The sequence below is a fragment of the Triturus cristatus genome, chromosome 3_2, assembly GCF_964204655.1.
Source record: "Triturus cristatus chromosome 3_2, aTriCri1.1, whole genome shotgun sequence".
Taxonomy (NCBI): Eukaryota; Metazoa; Chordata; class Amphibia; order Caudata; family Salamandridae; genus Triturus; species Triturus cristatus.
In genome coordinates, this window is record NC_140584.1 from 259,519,857 (window position 1) to 259,538,262 (window position 18,406).

Sequence of the window (18,406 nt, forward strand, 5' to 3'; positions counted from 1 at the left end):
GTCTGTGGAAGGTGCAGGCAGTTTGTCAGGTCGAGAGCTCCACGAGGGCGCTAACAGACCACCAGGTGGCGCTATGTCTTGGAAAGCATTTTCTAATTCCAGTCTGCTAGGTGTGTGTGCCTGTTGGCTGTGTTTCTGCCCAAGTGAAATGTGAGATGAGTCGGGGGTCTACACCATGTAAGTATGATGGGGGTTGACGCTGCCTGGTGGAGCTGACTCAGTCTGCACACTATCCGGAAGGCTGATGATGGACTCTTAATAATTATATACGTGTCTCACGTATTGCAATGTGTCTCACTTATTGTAGTGTGTTAAGTTTTCTTACATCAGATGTGGACAATCCCAGTACCATTTGAGTAGTGTTTTCACTAGGATGGTTGCATGAAATTGAGTGGAACACGTGTATGTTGTCATATGAGGTGCTGTTCAAGAGCAGCCTTTTGCCATTTGCATGACTTTTGACCAATGTTTGCACAACAGTGTGGTGTTTGGGCTTTTGGCGCGTTCGGCTCTAAACCATACTGCTTACGTTTATTAAGGATATAAGCAATGGACATTGAAACGGTTCACTTCAGGGCCCTGTAGTCATGTCCTTAACCTTTCAGGTAAAACCACTCGCTGATTTCTGAATAGTGAGTGAGAGATCGTTAAGGTAACCATGTTGTTTCTGCTTACATTTCACATGCTTTACTTAATCTTGCATTCCCTATGAGTGTTTGCTTTTACTTTTTTTTTTAGGCAGCATATTACTCTTATCAAGTGCATAATTTGAATTGAGCCACATCCAAGTGTTTATAGCGGGCACAATTAGGTTGTAGCTGAAGGCAGTGCGAGTTTCTCTCAGTGGGGCAGTATGGTGTTCAGTGGGGGAGAGGATGTGGCACTATGGCCAGGGCTGTCGAATTTGGAACTGGGGAACTGGGTTCAGCCATCATGACCAGTCCACCAGACCACTCTACTGAGGGAGCATATTCCCATGCTAGACCTTAGAAGGCCCACTAGACCTTAGAAGGCTTGATGTCTTAGCACAAGCAGGTGTACCCTAGTGGTGTCAATTGTGAGTTAACCTTGAAGGCCTGTCCACCACAATCCATACTGAAGTTCATCTCCAGTCTTGCGGGCAGGCCTATGAAGCAGCACACCCTAGAGCATGGGTACTCACAAACTTTCTCTCGGGGGCCAAATTTACAGTGTGGTGTGTGGCCGAGGGCCGCATCGGTGGGGGCGGGGTCAGAGGGGGAGGGGCGAGGCTAAAGTTAAAATAAATTGTGACCATGAGGTTGAACACAGGTCCCTGCAGCAGATGCCTTCGTCCACTGAGCCACCAGACCCGGTATACACACACCTCTCTCTCTCCCCCTCTCCCTCACTCCCCCTCCCTCCCCCTCTCTCTCCCCCTCCTCCTCCCTCCCCCTCCCTCTCCCCCTCTCTCTCCCCCTCCCTCTCTCTCTCTCTCTCTCTCTCTCTCCCCCGTCGCCCTCCCCCCATCTCTGTCTCCCTCCCCCCTCCATCTCCGTCTCCCTTCTGTCTCCCTCCCTGTGTCCCTCCCTGTCTCCCTCCCTGTCTCCCTCCCTGTCTCCCTGTCCATCTCCCTCTCTGTCTCCCTCTCCGTCTCCCTCCCTGTCTCCCTCCCTCTCCCTCTGTCTCTCTCACTCTGTCTCTCTCCCTCCCTCTCCCTCCCTGTCTCCCTCCCTCCGTCTCCCTGTCTCCCTCCCTGTCTCCCTCCGTCTCCCTCCCTTCCTCTCCCTCCCACTGTCTCCCTCCCTCTGTCTCCCCCAGACTGTGCCTCTCTGTCTCCCTCTCTCTGTCACCCTCTATCAACCTCTGTTTCCCTCCCTCTGTCTCCCCCTCCCTCCCTCACCCTCTGTCATCTCACCCCGTGTGTGTGTCAGCCCTCAGCCCGGGCTGAGACAGCTTCCCAGCGTGCACACACAGCCCAGCTGGCAGCCGCACTGAGACAGCTTCCCAGCGCGCACACACAGCCGCACCCGAGTACTTCACAGGTCTTTAAAAGAACATTTACATGTTAATAAGCTTTGTTGTATTTCACCTCTTAGGCCCCTGCATCTCCACTTTGACAATCAATGGAATCTCCCGGCCCCCACAGAGCAGCATCTCAGAGTCCCGGCTGCTGCACCCGGCAGTGTTTGCTAACACTATTTAAAAAATTTGTTTTTTTGAAAACACAGGTAGGATGTCTGCAAGGTCCGCGGGCCGCCAAGGAAGGCTTGCCGGGCTGCTGGCGGCCCGCGGGCCGTACTATGAGTAACCGTGCCCTAGAGCAACAGTGATCCAGTCACTGTGACTCTGTCACTTAAGTCACATGAACCTTGAGCAGGTTAGGGCGGTGCAAACGGTGTGACCGCACTGGGTACCTATTTCGGGTGGGTGCGTAGTGTTTGCAAGTATATTATGCTTTAAAAAAAACTTGCTGCCACCTTCCTAGCCTCCAACAATTTACAGAAACAATAAAAATGTCATGATTACTTCGGTGATTAATGTTCTTCCTAGAGAGAGATCCGAGTTTTGTCTAGTGGAAGGGTTGACTCATGGAAAGGTAGCACAGAGGGTTAATATGCCTGCTGCAAAGAACATGTACCGTGCAGATCACAAAGTGCACTGCTTTAATGGGGGGACCATGATGAATGGTCATTTAATGTCAGCTGTAGATGATGGATCCCTGAACAGTGTCATCATGTATGTGCATGTATGCATTGTGCTGAGGGGATTACCAGGTAATTGTTCACGCAGCTCTCTGATGGATGTCACATGCGGTTTTTCAGAGTCCCCAGATAGATCATGCAGTCTGTGTGTTCTCTTGTGTACTGCCAGTCACTGCCAATCACCGGTGTATTCAACTGTGTAGCCTTTTGGACCGTGTCATGTATGTGCATGTAACTTGCATGATCGAGGTAACTATTAGCGGCGATAGTACGTGCCTCTCGGTCCTCTTTCAAGTGCTTGCCGTCCTTTTTCCCCAGCAACCCCCCCCCCAGGGGCGGAAATCTGAGGGATAGCCCCGGGCGCCACAAGCTCTAGCTACGCCTCTGATGGGGTTTATGCTGTTAACGATCAGGCAAGATTTCCATATTTGTGCACACTTTATTTGTGTGTGAGGTATGTTCTTAGGCATGGGTTGTAAGCAGCATTTTTCCAAGGGCTATAAAGTCTGGTCTTTGACCTCATACTAAAACATCTGTGCCGAACCTCTGAAGACTGTTTAAAATGAAAAACAACATTTAAACAGTTAAACTGTTTAAGTGTTGTATTTCATTTTGTCACTGCTGGGATAATTTATTTTACTGACGCCTTTGGGGCCCGGCCGGCAGGGTGACTTTGATTCCATGGTGGGTAGTTGCGGGGTAGGGTGGTGGTGGTGGGGGGGAGGGTGGCTTTGAGGCCTGCTGCCTTGCCCTGATGGCGTACGTAGATTGTGCAATTTGTTGGTAACTTTTGGTTTCGTTAGTTGGATAGCAGACATTTTGAGGCCCTGTGCGCCTTTGTGTGCCATTTTTAACAATTCCATTCATAAAGATACAAGGACGACTTATCAACTTAACAACTTCAAACGATGCCACTCTAATACCAACTCAAACCCTGCAATTGTGGCACTGTGATATGAAAAACGGGTAGAGATTGTAGGTTTGAATACAGCAAACCGTTAAATAGTTAATATTAAGGAGGTGGTGGTATATGAATCTTTTAAGCAGCATGAAAGTGTGAAGGGGAGAAAATCAATTGAGTCAACAAACCAATTCGAAGTAACACACCTCAATACTTAATAACTCACAGATAACTGGAACAGGTTAGTTAGATTTATTACAATGCCAAAAACAGTAGGACATAAACCTCAGTACAAGGGTATAAAGGTACAGAGGAAAAAAAAAAACTCTTTCCCATAATTCCCTTCATTCACGTACTCCAATGATGGTCACACAGCCTAGGATGGACTTTTCCACGGTGTTCTCCAGGTTGCTCTTCGGCAACATTTATTTTGCCCTTGTTTCCCATGCCTTTTTCTGTGCGAAACTGACTCACGAGTATTGTCCCATATCACCTTACAGCATACAATTCTAACCTCTCCTTTCCTTGACTAGCTGCTAAAACAAAAACATTACTATTCCTACGAGAAAGCTTCTCCACCTGCAAAGAAAACATGAGATAGTACAAATTCACAGTGCACATGAAATTTAACGTTCATTCAGAAAGAGAACTACCAAGGACTGGTATTTCAGGCCTACAACTTGAGGTAACATAAGAATGTATTTCAAGCATTCATGTTACATAAATTGAGTTTAGCACAGCTACATTATAATTCTGCTAATGCGGATTATCAAACTAAAATGAAGCATTAGTTTAAACCACAACTAAAACATTATGAATGTAACACAGGTTTGTTCAGATGAGTAATTCCAGATGTCATGTCTATTTCCTATGTTATTTTGTTCATCGTCTAGATAATTGCTAAAATATGGCATGTAAATGCATTAACATGGTTTACATTTCTAACACACGTGTTTGCATGAAACATGATTATATGTGGGTGCGCTTGACATGTCATTATGATGCACCCCATCTAGTGTCCAAGTTTACAGCTACTTTTTACTTATTCACAGGGGCCATCGATTGACCCAGTAACTGGCAGAAAGGCCAGCCAGCATCACTAAAAGACTCAAAGCACTGCCCTACTCCATCACACGACTTGGATCACTAGATCATTTTCTGTTATACAAAATGAATACAGTTGACCAGCTACTCCTCACACCATTTTTTAGGCTGAAAGAAGAAGAGAAAATGCAGATCAAAACTTCAGGACCAGATAAGCCTGAAATCAAGCTTGAACTATCTACAAAAGATCGTGGAAAAGATTACACTAGAAAATTCACTACTACATGGTATACTAAGAAAATGTGCCTTACTGCTAGCACTACTAAAAATTCACTGTTCTGCTTTCCCTGCTTACTGTTTGGTGGTGAAGTACCATGGACAAAAACAGGAGTTACGGATTTGAAGCATCTCTCTGAAAAAATAAAGAAGCACGAATCATGTAAATCTAATCAAGATAGCTCAATAAAGCTTGCCATGTTTGGAAGAATGAATATTGCTTCACAGCTGGATGATGGCTATCGCATTGGAATAAGGAATCATAACCTAGAAGTTGATAAAACAGGTACATTTTATCTAAATTGATTGACTGTGTGCTTTTTTGTGGTGCTTTTGAACTGGCATTACGTGGTCACGATGAGCAGGAAGGCTCTCCAAATAAAGGAATCTTTAGAGGCCTAGTTGATTTTGTTGCCAGCTTAGACAGTGCAATGGACACTCACTTAAAATCAGCAACAGCTTTTAAAGGCACTTCCAAAACCATCCAGAACAAACTCCTAGACTGTATGTTGGAAGTAACAAGAGACGTCATAATACAGCAGCTACGAAGCTCTGAATTTGTGGCTATTCAGGCGGATTATACTACTGATGTATCCACACAGACTCAGTCCGTACTGGTTTTCCGCTATATTAATGCAAGCAATAAAGTTGTTGAGAGATTCTATTGTTTTAATCAACTAAAAGATTCATCTGCTCATACAATTGCCACAACTTTGCTTCAGGAACTTAATAATACTTTCCCAGAGACCAGTGACAGAAAAAAAGTCATTGCTCAAAGCTATGATGGAGCTAGTGTGATGAGTGGCGGCTCTGGGGGAGTCCAGAATAAAGTTAGAGATGTTTACCCCAATGCACATTATGTGCATTGCTATGCTCATCAACTTAATAGGATTATGGAGCAAGCAGTATCAAGGATCTTAAAAGTAAAAAAATGTTTTTGCTATTCTGGGTGGCTTTCCTGCTTTTTTCTCACGATCTCCAAAAAGATCTGAAGTTCTCCAAGACATCATTTCTAGAAGACTCCCAAGAGGGGCTACAACTCGCTGGAATTTCCACATACGCACTGTCAATATGATCTATGAGTACAGAGAAGACTTGAAAAAATGCTATAGGGCCATTGAAAGTAGCGGTCATTTTGAATCAGTTGCTGTACGCGAGGCCCATGGATTCATCAGAACATTGGAAGACAGAGAGTTTCTTTTCTTCCTTTTTTTATTTCATGACATAATGCCCCATGTGGACATTTTGTATAACCAGCTACAAAAGAAGGCCATAGATGCCTTATATGTGCAAAGAAAAACAACAGATTTTGTCACCCACATCACCCATGTAAGGGCATCTGTTGACAATCTTGATGCTAGATTGCCGGTGGAATCTGTGTTTTCAAGCCACAGAACTGATATAAAGGTCTTGGTCCAAGTTGCCAAAGAAGTCTGTGATACTATCATTGTCCACGCCAAAGAACGATTTGAATTTACCAAACATCTTGTCAGTGCTTCTTTACTCCAAAGTGACCACTTTGAAAAATATGACAAATCCTTTCCAAATCAAATGCTCAATGAAACTATAAAGGCATATCCCATGCTAAACAAAGAAAAATTGAACTCTGAACTATCAATCATATATGGGAGGCATGAATTTCGAGGAGCTACTGGTGCCATTCCCTTATTCGGTTTATTTGTTGAAAACAATCTACAAGAACCATTTTCAGAGACTATGAATCTGTTCAAGATTCTGATCACCACACCCATGACCACAGCAGAGGCCGAGCGGTGTTTTTCAACTCTAAAGAGAATAAAAACATTCTTAAGGAACACTATGATAGAGACTCGTCTGAATGCATTGGCCATGTTGTCTATGGAACAGGAACTTATCAGAGACATTTCAGAATTTAATAAGCGTACTATAGAGAAGTTTGTCACTCTTAAAGATCGCCGTGCAAAATTTCTGTACAAAAAGTTAACATGGTTGACACCCAATAACCTTTTTGGAGGGGGCTTGACTCATACAGCTAAATCACAATGACACATTTTCAGCATTTTCCTAGTGCTTTACAAATCACAATCAGTTGCTGTTATAAGCTTTTTGTATTTCTCAAAAAGATTTGAGCACTTTTCATTTTTCCGTCTTTTGGGTTTGCATAGTTATTTTTCTGTGTGTGTGGTCTTTATTTGCCGATGCTGCTTAAAAGTTTACATTTTATAAATTACTGTTACTCGTTAAATATTATTGTTCCAATATAAAGAGTGGAAACCAAGCTTTGCCACTTTAACATATTTGTGTTTATTTAATATTTTTTTAACCATATTAACCACTTGGTGTGGTTTTATTTATTTGTTAATGCCAAATTAAAGTTTACATTTTATACTTCACTTTTCTTTTGTACATTACGGACCTCATTTATGAGGCCCCTTGCGCTGCCGCAATGTCTCTTTTTGTGATGTTCCGTGGTGCAGGATTTTTATTTACGAGGCAGCACTAAGCCACTTTTTTGGGCTTAATGCTGCCTCGTAAATATGTTCCCCTTTAACGCAGTTTTCTGCGTGCAATGCGTGTTGCTGGGAGCGTTCCCAGCAACATCCATGGCTTTTTGACACTGCCCCAGATTTACGAGAAATCGGTAATCTGAAGCAGCACCAAAAATTTACAGAGGTACAACGCGGAGAAATCTCTTTATTTCGCCTTGTTTTTCTTTTTTCTATGCATATTGCCTTCTGCAGCACACAGGGAAAGAGGAAAACGTCTCTTGTAATTGCCCGCAATGCAGGCACCAGTGCTCCATGGTGCAACAGTGCTTGCATTGGCGTACAGCAGCTTATTGTGTGCCGGTGCATGGGGAAAGGACAGGAATGCGCCGTATCTGCTGATAGATATGGTACATTTGTGCCCTTTTCTTTTGCTGTAGGGCAGGGCAGCAGGAAGGCCTACTGTTCTGCCCTACAGCAAAACCTCATAAATGAGGCCCTAAATGCAAACTACTTTCTTCACTGATTTCAATTTTTTTGCTTGTAATGCTCTACATTTATATGTTTTATTATTTATGTTTCAATTTAAAAATGAAACTTATTGTGTTAACTCCTTTTTCTCTATTGTAAATTTTGAAACACTTTATAAACCATATCTGTCTTTTTCAGTATATCTTTGCTTTCCACCCAAAATCTTGTCGTCAGGTTTGTATGTTTTGCACCTCAATTTCTGTTATGTGGACTTTCTGTCAGTGTACATTTATAGTATATAAATGCTATATTTTGCAAAATAAACACAGTTTGCTGAAATATAATTTCTGTTTGTCTGGCTAATCTTAAAAAAATCAAGGATGAACTGCAATCCTGGGATGGATCTCTTTCGCCATCTAATTTTCAAAGTATTTGTAATGTACGGTCTTACCAATGGTGTGAGCCTTGATGACTTCATTAACCAATACAGTAAAGAGGAAGAGATGTGTTACAGGTAGAAAACACTTAGAGGGCCTCTTCCCATTGCCTGTGTGTGCTTGGCTTGGGGGTCGTTTTGCAAGCAGACCAGTTAGAGGATTGGGCACATTTTTGATATGTTTGTAATGTTTTCTTCACACTTGTGCTTTAACCTCTTCAGCGCTGCGCGGATTCCCGCGCGGTGCTGAAAGTTCTGAGCGCGGGCGGGGCCATGACGGAACGGTTCCGTCATAAGCACAGCCCAACCGACGTGCATGACGGAACCGTTCCGTCATCGGCGTCGAAGAGGTTAAAATGCTATATTTGGATCCCGTTTTTGCAAAAATTTACAGTAAATATGTGGTGTAAAACCCACCATTTGAATACAGTTTTTGCAAAATTTTCTTGCGGGGGGAATCGCACCCTCCTTTTTCAGTTCGGGCTCGCTCGCTTCGCTCGCTCGCACATTGTGCAAGGGTACAAATTTTTCGCCCACCAGTTTCAAAATCCACCAGCCGCCCCTGCTCGCTTGGCAGATCTGTATGCTGTGGCCTTCGAAAAAGGCTCATTCCCGGCTGAGACAGATATGGCTACCATCGTGATCCTCCCGAAGTCCCAGCCACCATCTCCCCATTGTGCTGACTATCGCCCCATATCTCTTATTAACACGGACGTTAAAATATTTGCCGCGATTCTTGCTCAACGGCTGAAGCCCCATCGTACCACATTGGTCCACCCGGACCAGTGCGGTTTCATGACCCAGCGAGGTACCAGACACTGTCTCTGGCGGCTGCACATGGCCCTGGTGCATCGCCAGGTGCTCTCCCCCTATTTGACGCTCCTTCTTATTGATATTGAGAAGGTGTTCGAAACCGTGGATTGGACGTACTTAGAAGATGTACTGGTGGCGATGGGCTTTGGCCTCCATTTCCGGCGACTGATTGGGGTTCTCTGGTTACTGGGGCTCTTTCAGATGCCTTCCCCATTCAAAGGGGAATGAAATAGGGATGCCCCCTCTCCCCCTTCTCTTCGCCTTGGCGATGGAGCCCCTAGCGACCTTGATCCGGTCCGCGAGTCTTGTTCGGGGTTGGGAGTGGCCTAATTCTGCGGTGGACAAAATCGCTCTTTACGCGGATGATGTCCTGCTTTTCTTAACTGATCCCGCCCAATCAGGCCCCTGTTGCCTCCAGATCCTGAGTTCTTTCGGACAGAACTCTGGCCTCCGAATGAACCCTAGCAAATCGGTCCTGGTCCCGCTCCATCCATCCAGAGATTGTTATGACTGGCAGTCCACGATACCGTTTCGGCGTCAGTCATTCAAGTATCTTGGGATTTGGGTGGCTCTCCTCCTGAGGTGGTCCCTTAATGTTACCCCGCTCGTGAAGAAAGCTAGGGCGGATCTCCACAGGTGGCAGACACTGCCCTTGAATCCCCTGGGAAGGGTCGCCCTATTTAAAATGATGATTCTCCCCAGATTTCTATATGTTCTCCAGAATACCCCCTACTGTTTTCCACGGGCGTGGTTTCGGGAGTTAGACACGATGGCTGCTAAGTTCCTCTGGGGGGGAGGGAGGACCCGGTTGGCACTAAGGACCTGCCAGATCCCATCCTTCGATGGGAGCATGGGGATGACACACTTATATCTCTATTACCTGGCAACCCGTTGATTGAGTATACACGACTGGTTCAACGGGGGCTGGTCCGATCCGGCCTACATGCTGGAACTTAGCGTGCTTGGACTGCCCAAAATCCAATCCCTAATGTACGGGGAATCCATTCCGTCCACCCTGCCCGATGTCTCGCGCTCTGTGCTCCTAGCTTGGGGGTGGCCTTACGACACACCAAATGGACACACAAACTCACTCAGCACACGCCCCTATGGAATAGCACGTGGCTCAGGGAGGTTAGTGGGTTACAGGGGTTCCAAAAATGGGATCTTATTGGGATCTTCCAACTTGGCGATGTGTGGGCAAGCGGCCACATGCGCTCCTTTCAAGACCTCCAATTCCGATACTCCCTGCACCCGTCACGATTTTACAAATACTTAATTGCGTCATGCCCTCCATGTACATATTCAAGACGATACCAGGGTCCCCGAGTACAGCCCCCCAGAGGCACAGATCATGCTGGGTGACCTGGGGGCATCTCCCGCATCTATAAGACACTGGTCAACAATACCCCGACCTCTCTTAACCGTCTCAGTGGCCAATGGGAGGAATGGGTGGGTCCGCTGGATGAGCAGGACTGGCGTGATGCTCTCATGTCACCCAAAATGGTCAACACATCCGCTAAACTCCGCCTGGTCCAATTATACTACATTCACATGGGTTACCTGACCCCGCAGCGCCTATAACGGGCTGGCTTTTCCCCGTCCGCCGCATGTACGAGATGCGGCCAAGACCCGGCCGAGGGCATGCCCTCGATTGGTTCGGTTTTGGGGAGAGATCGAAAGTCAGCTGTCCGAGGTCCAGAGTTGGGAGGTTCCCCATGATCCACGTCACTCCCTTCTCGGGATTACAGACGGACTAGACGGGTCCCGGAACGAGAAGTTACTGTATCATACAGCCATGGTTGTAGCCAAGAGGGACATGGCCGCCTCCTGGAAACTACCCTCACCACCAAGTTCGGAGAAATGGCGGAGAGGGATGGACTGGTGTGCGGCTCAAGAAAAACCCATGTACGAGGCACAAGGGTGTCCCAAGAAATACCGGAGGGTGTGGGGCAAGTGGCTGGGAGCCATGGAATAACTTGTTCATTATGTATACATTATGTATTTACTGCTGAGGGGTGGGGCGGATAAGTGAGGCCTGTGTTTCTTCTACTGTATTGTATCAATATTGGTGCTATCCACAGCCGTGTTGTTGGTGCTTGTTTTCTAAGAAAATCAATAAATTTGTTTATCAAAAAAAAACATTTGAATACCAACAAAGTGAACTTACAGTTCACAGGTGAATGAGTTCCACAACAGTAAACTTTCTTGACCTCAAGGTATTTGTATCTGAGGGGAAACTATGTACTGCTTTATATAGAAAACCGACTGCTGGAAACTCAGTCTTCCATGCCACCATTAGCCATCCACAGAAACTAATCAACAGCATTCCTTTTGGGGAATTCCTCCGTTTGAAAAGCAACAGTACAAGAGATTGTGACTTTCAAGTGGCAGTGAAACAGAGCACAGCCAGATTTATTGCTAGAGGATATGGTAAGCAGTTGCTAGATAAGACTTTAAGAAAAGTTAACTCCATCCCTAGGAAGGAGTTACTTAAGGAAAAAGACAAGGAAGAAAAAGAAACAGGCAAGTTCAGAATGATCACCTCGTTCTCAGAAAACACCAATGATTTAAGAAACATATTGCGAAAAAATTGCCGTGCACTGAGAACTGATCCGGTCATTGGAACAGATATACCAGCAGTGCCCTTGATTACCTTCAGGAAAACCAAATCCGTAAAAGACATGATAGTACATAGTCACTTTAAGTGTGAGACCCAGAAGAGTGCCGTCTGAAAGGATTTGAAGGGGTGTCACCCCTGTGGCAAATGCAAGGCTTGTGTGAACAGTAGAAGAACACTATTTTATGAAGTACCTGGTTTGAACAGCAGGAGGGCAATAACAAAATTTATAACCTGCAATACTGCCTATACAGTGTATTGCCTTGTCTTCCCGTGTGGGCGGAAATACATAGGCATCACCATTCACTCTACAAAGACACGCATTTTGGAACATATGATGACCATAGTAAAGAAAGATGCCACATATCGGGTGGCCAGATATTTGGAAAGTAAACACCAAATAACAGGGACATGCTGCGATACTATGGTATTGATCATGTAACAGCTGATATAAGGGGAGGTGACAGAATTTTGAGACTACGCAGACTGGAATCACGATATATAATCAATTTAGAAACTATGGCCTCGCAAGGCATGAACAGTGGGGAGGAATTAGCAGTTCATCCTGGAAATTAAAATTTACTGTGAAAGTTCAAATGTCCATATAAGTATGCTGAATGAATTGAAATATATGATTTGTAAATAAGGACTTGGAATATGAAATGCTTGCCGATATACGTCTGAATAGCAAAAGCGCAAAGAATTTAATAATGTATTTATTGTAATACATGATGAATTTTAGCGTGTCATAGGCAACACAAATGAGTCTGGGGCTCGGCCATGTCTCCCGAGTTCCCTGGAGCTCATCCTTGAGGCCATAGGCTGAGCCTCAATGTTCCTATGGTCTCCTGCGGGAGCCGGCTTTGCTGCTGCACGCAGGGAGCTGCAGGTCTCTCCGTGCAAGAGCAACAGTTTCATCTCTTTCCCTGCCTGCATGTCTGCGGGCAGGGAAAGAGATGAAACCTCTCCTTCCAGCGGGCGGGAGCACTTTGACAGCTCCGGCATGCTGGAACTGGAGTGTTTGCTTTTGCTTGGTGGGAGCTGTCAAGTCACGCCAAGCAAAAGCAAAGAGCTATGTCCTGGGGATGGGCACCCCGGGACATAGCAGGAGCCGGCCCTAATTGGCTCCAGGAGGGGAGGGCCTTCTTGCATTTGGTCCCGGGGAGGTGGTGTTACCCGGGGATGGGGGGTCTGCACACCCCCCTGATTAAATGTAACAGAAGCCCTGGGCAGGGGGTGGTCCCTGGGGCTCGGGGTCCGCGCTGCCTCCTCTGCATTAGATTTAATAAAAACCTCTGGGAGGTGGTGGTCCTCGGGGCTTGGGGGTCTGCACAGCACCCCCTTTTCATTTTATTTGTAGCCCCTAGGTGTTCCAGGTGGGCCTCTTGCTTTTACATTAACATAAGCCCCAGGGAGGTAGTAGTCCCTAGGGCATATAAATGCCCATGGAGGGGGCCACGTGTGCCCTCCACACACTGGGACTGCATAGTACCTTGTGTGGGCTACGACTTTTCCACGGATGCGGTGTGCAAATTATGTTTATTAATGACACCTATGTACGGACAGGGTTACAACAAACAAATGATGGACGGAATGCTGACAATGCAGACATTCTCCCCCAGTCAAGAGATCTGGGTTAAATCCATCATTCTTTTGCCCACTACACCACCCCAGTTTAGACATGGCCATATGCAAATCATTCTTGACCCTGTGCCTCATGGGAACAGTCCAGCCCGAACTGCTAAGCCATGTCTTCCCTGGACCGGAATCAAGCATCCTAGGACCGGTTTCTGGCTATCAGCCGTCATCAGCCAGGATAGCTTGACTCCAGTGGCGTAGTGAGCACGGGTCCCACGTCTGGGAATACCCATCCCACTTAGGGCGAAAAGCGTTACAACAAACAAAAGATGGACGGAATGCTGACAATGCAGACATTCTCCCCCAGTCAAGAGATCTGGGTTAAATCCATCGTTCTTTTGCCCACTAGGCCACCCCAGTTTAGACATGGCCATATGCAAATCAGTCTTGACCCTGTGCCTCATGGGAACAGTCCAGCCTGAACTGCCAAGCCATGTCTTCGCCCTAAGTGGGATGGGTATTCCCAGACGTGGGACCCGTGCTCACTACGCCACTGGAGTCAAGCTATCCTGGCTGATGACGGCTGATAGCCAGAAACCGGTCCTAGGATGCTTGATTCCGGTCCAGGGAAGACATGGCTTGGCAGTTCGGGCTGGACTGTTCCCATGAGGCACAGGGTCAAGACTGATTTGCATATGGCCATGTCTAAACTGGGGTGGCCTAGTGGGCAAAAGAACGATGGATTTAACCCAGATCTCTTGACTGGGGGAGAATGTCTGCATTGTCAGCATTCCGTCCATCTTTTGTTTGTTGTAACGCTTTTCGCCCTAAGTGGGATGGGTATTCCCAGACGTGGGACCCGTGCTCACTACGCCACTGGAGTCAAGCTATCCTGGCTGATGACGGCTGATAGCCAGAAACCGGTCCTAGGATGCTTGATTCCGGTCCAGAGAAGACATGGCTTGGCAGTTCGGGCTGGACTGTTCCCATGAGGCACAGGGTCAAGACTGATTTGCATATGGCCATGTCTAAACTGGGGTGGCGTAGTGGGCAAAAGAACGATGGATTTAACCCAGATCTCTTGACTGGGGGAGAATGTCTGCATTGTCAGTATTCCGTCCATCTTTTGTTTGTTGTAACGCTTTTCGCCCTAATTGGGATGGGTATTCCCAGACGTGGGACCCGTGCTCACTACGCCACTGGAGTCAAGCTATCCTGGCTGATGACGGCTGATAGCCAGAAACCGGTCCTAGGATGCTTGATTCCGGTCCAGGGAAGACATGGTTTGGCAGTTCGGGCTGGACTGTTCCCATGAGGCACAGGGTCAAGACTGATTTGCATATGGCCACGTCTAAACTGGGGTGGCGTAGTGGGCAAAAGAACGATGGATTTAACCCAGATCTCTTGACTGGGGGAGAATGTCTGCATTGTCAGCATTCCGTCCATCTTTTGTTTGTTGTAACACTTTTCGCCCTAAGTGGGATGGGTATTCCCAGACGTGGGACCCGTGCTCACTACGCCACTGGAGTCAAGCTATCCTGGCTGATGACGGCTGATAGCCAGAAACCGGTCCTAGGATGCTTGATTCCGGTCCAGGGAAGACATGGCTTGGCAGTTCGGGCTGGACTGTTCCCATGAGGCACAGGGTCAAGACTGATTTGCATATGGCCATGTCTAAACTGGGGTGGCGTAGTGGGCAAAAGAACGATGGATTTAACCCAGATCTCTTGACTGGGGGAGAATGTCTGCATTGTCAGCATTCCGTCCATCTTTTGTTTGTTGTAACGCTTTTCGCCCTAAGTGGGATGGGTATTCCCAGACGTGGGACCCGTGCTCACTACGCCACTGGAGTCAAGCTATCCTGGCTGATGACGGCTGATAGCCAGAAACCGGTCCTAGGATGCTTGATTCCGGTCCAGGGAAGACATGGCTTGGCAGTTCGGGCTGGACTGTTCCCATGAGGCACAGGGTCAAGACTGATTTGCATATGGCCATGTCTAAACTGGGGTGGCGTAGTGGGCAAAAGAACGATGGATTTAACCCAGATCTCTTGACTGGGGGAGAATGTCTGCATTGTCAGCATTCCGTCCATCTTTTGTTTGTTGTAACGCTTTTCGCCCTAAGTGGGATGGGTATTCCCAGACGTGGGACCCGTGCTCACTACGCCACTGGAGTCAAGCTATCCTGGCTGATGACGGCTGAAAGCCAGAAACCGGTCCTAGGATGCTTGATTCTGGTCCAGGGAAGACATGGCTTGGCAGTTCGGGCTGGACTGTTCCCATGAGGCACAGGGTCAAGACTGATTTGCATATGGCCATGTCTAAACTGGGGTGGCGTAGTGGGCAAAAGAACGATGGATTTAACCCAGATCTCTTGACTGGGGGAGAATGTCTGCATTGTCAGCATTCCGTCCATCTTTTGTTTGTTGTAACGCTTTTCGCCCTAAGTGGGATGGGTATTCCCAGACGTGGGACCCGTGCTCACTACGCCACTGGAGTCAAGCTATCCTGGCTGATGACGGCTGATAGAGAGAAACCGGTCCTAGGATGCTTGATTCTGGTCCAGGGAAGACATGGCTTGGCAGTTCGGGCCGGACTGTTCCCATGAGGCACAGGGTCAAGACTGATTTGCATATGGCCATGTCTAAACTGGGGTGGCGTAGTGGGCAAAAGAATGATGGATTTAACCCAGATCTCTTGACTGGGGGAGAATGTCTGCATTGTCAGCATTCCGTCCATCTTTTGTTTGTTGTAACGCTTTTCGCCCTAAGTGGGATGGGTATTCCCAGACGTGGGACCCGTGCTCACTACGCCACTGGAGTCAAGCTATCCTGGCTGATGACGGCTGATAGCCAGAAACCGGTCCTAGGATGCTTGATTCCGGTCCAGGGAAGACATGGCTTGGCAGTTCGGGCTGGACTGTTCCCATGAGGCACAGGGTCAAGACTGATTTGCATATGGCCACGTCTAAACTGGGGTGGCGTAGTGGGCAAAAGAACGATGGATTTAACCCAGATCTCTTGACTGGGGGAGAATGTCTGCATTGTCAGCATTCCGTCCATCTTTTGTTTGTTGTAACGCTTTTCGCCCTAAGTGGGATGGGTATTCCCAGACGTGGGACCCGTGCTCACTACGCCACTGGAGTCAAGCTATCCTGGCTGATGACGGCTGATAGCCAGAAACCGGTCCTAGGATGCTTGATTCCGGTCCAGGGAAGACATGGCTTGGCAGTTCGGGCTGGACTGTTCCCATGAGGCACAGGGTCAAGACTGATTTGCATATGGCCATGTCTAAACTGGGGTGGCGTAGTGGGCAAAAGAACGATGGATTTAACCCAGATCTCTTGACTGGGGGAGAATGTCTGCATTGTCAGCATTCCGTCCATCTTTTGTTTGTTGTAAACCTATGTACGGACAGCAAAGGCCGCCACCTGATTTCTGTTGATAGTAAATTGCACTTGGAAATGTCAATAAAGAAAAACAAAAAAAGGAACCCACTGGTGAGCAGAGGAGAGTTTTAATATCATGTTTGTATAAATTTACAGCAAGTGGTATCATACGGTTGAATGACTTTAGCCTTGTTCAAACTTCCAGATTATCCTTTAACTGTGGGACCTCCATCAAATACTGAGGATGGTCTCTATGAATAGCTAAAAGAATACCAAAACGTCAACAGAGAATGAGCTCTTGCATTGGTATGATGAACGATATTGTACCCTCATTTTGAAAGTCTAAAAGAGCTGGACGTCCAGGACATTCTATCCTTTGGCCCTTGGGCTTGCTTTCTTTACTGTGTGCTTTTTATTTTTTGTCTATATGTTTAGTGTTTACGATGGGACTCATTTACTCCATCCCAAAGGAGATATAGATAGAGCATTTGTATTAACGTTTTTTCATATACAAATTAAAGTATAGAATAATCGAAAGCTTTTTTTCTCTCTCATTTTTGTATTTTGTAATATAAGATATATATATTTTAAGCATAAATGTGGGGAGTGTATATATTTAACCATAATATATAAGAGTATATATATTTTTTTTTATAAGCAATATGTGCATTTGTATAAAGAGATGCACATATCTGAATACATGCATATAATCTAAGTATATATGTTTATAAACACACGTATATGCACCATTGGCGTCTATTGGGTAATATTGCTGTGCATTTGTATTTTGAATATGGTGATCATGTGGAGAAGAGCCAGCTCAAGTAATCTTCTGAATATAAGATGTTTATCTGTGGATCTTATGTTTGGGGGTAATAAATTCTATAGTTTGGTTGGTTGAATAGAGAAAGGTGTTCGACCCATGGTTTTTTTCTTGTATTCTGTAATTTTGAGGTGTCGCACTAATCTTGAGTGGAGGTTTCTTTGTTGTATGTATTGTGTGATTTTATTTCTGATGAAAAGTGGTCCTAGTCCATGTATTGCTTTGTGGGTGATATAAAGCAGCTTGAAGGTGGATCTTCTGGCAACTGGTAACCAATGTATGGCCCTTAAGACAAGGGAGATGTGGGCTTGTGGCTTTATATAAAGGAGTAGCCAGGCAGCAAAGTTTTGAATTCGTTGTAGTTTTTTTCATAGTTGATAGAGGTGATCCATGGCAGAGACCATTGGTGTAATCAAGTTTAGACAGTACAAGAGAGATAGTAGCTTGGACCTTGTGTGGAAATCCTAGGTGGGGGAATATGCATCGCAGAGTTTTCATAGTAATGAAGCTTGATATTGCTATTGTATCCACTTGGGCATTCATTGATAGCTTGGAGTCCATGGTAATTCCAAGGTTTCTTACTTCCTTGGATACTTTATCATCATACCAGGCAGAGAGTTGGTCATAATGTTTCCAAATGTCACAGGTGAGTATTTCAGTTTTGGACGCATTCCATTAGAGATGACTCAATGTCATTCACTGATCAATGGCTCAGAGGCAACTGAAGATTTCTGAATTTCCAGTGTCTTTGGGGTTTCCAGTTTAACACATATTTCTGTGTCATATGCACAGTTATAGCAGGTGAGCTGAAATTCATTAATCATTGCCGGTAATTACTTCTTGTGGATGTTGAAAAGCATGGGTGAGATGATTCAGACTTGAGGGGCCTCTGCTTTGATGATGAAGGGCAGTGGTTCTCAAAGTACGGCCCG

The 18,406-nt window shown here is 46.1% G+C and overlaps 1 protein-coding gene across 1 annotated transcript in view; it reads left to right on the forward strand.

The window, feature by feature from the left end:
• The window catches only part of XKR8 (XK related 8), a 187,515-nt gene that overhangs the window by 162,458 nt on the left and 6,651 nt on the right, over positions 1-18,406 (forward strand). The gene's annotated exons all lie outside the window — the stretch shown is intronic.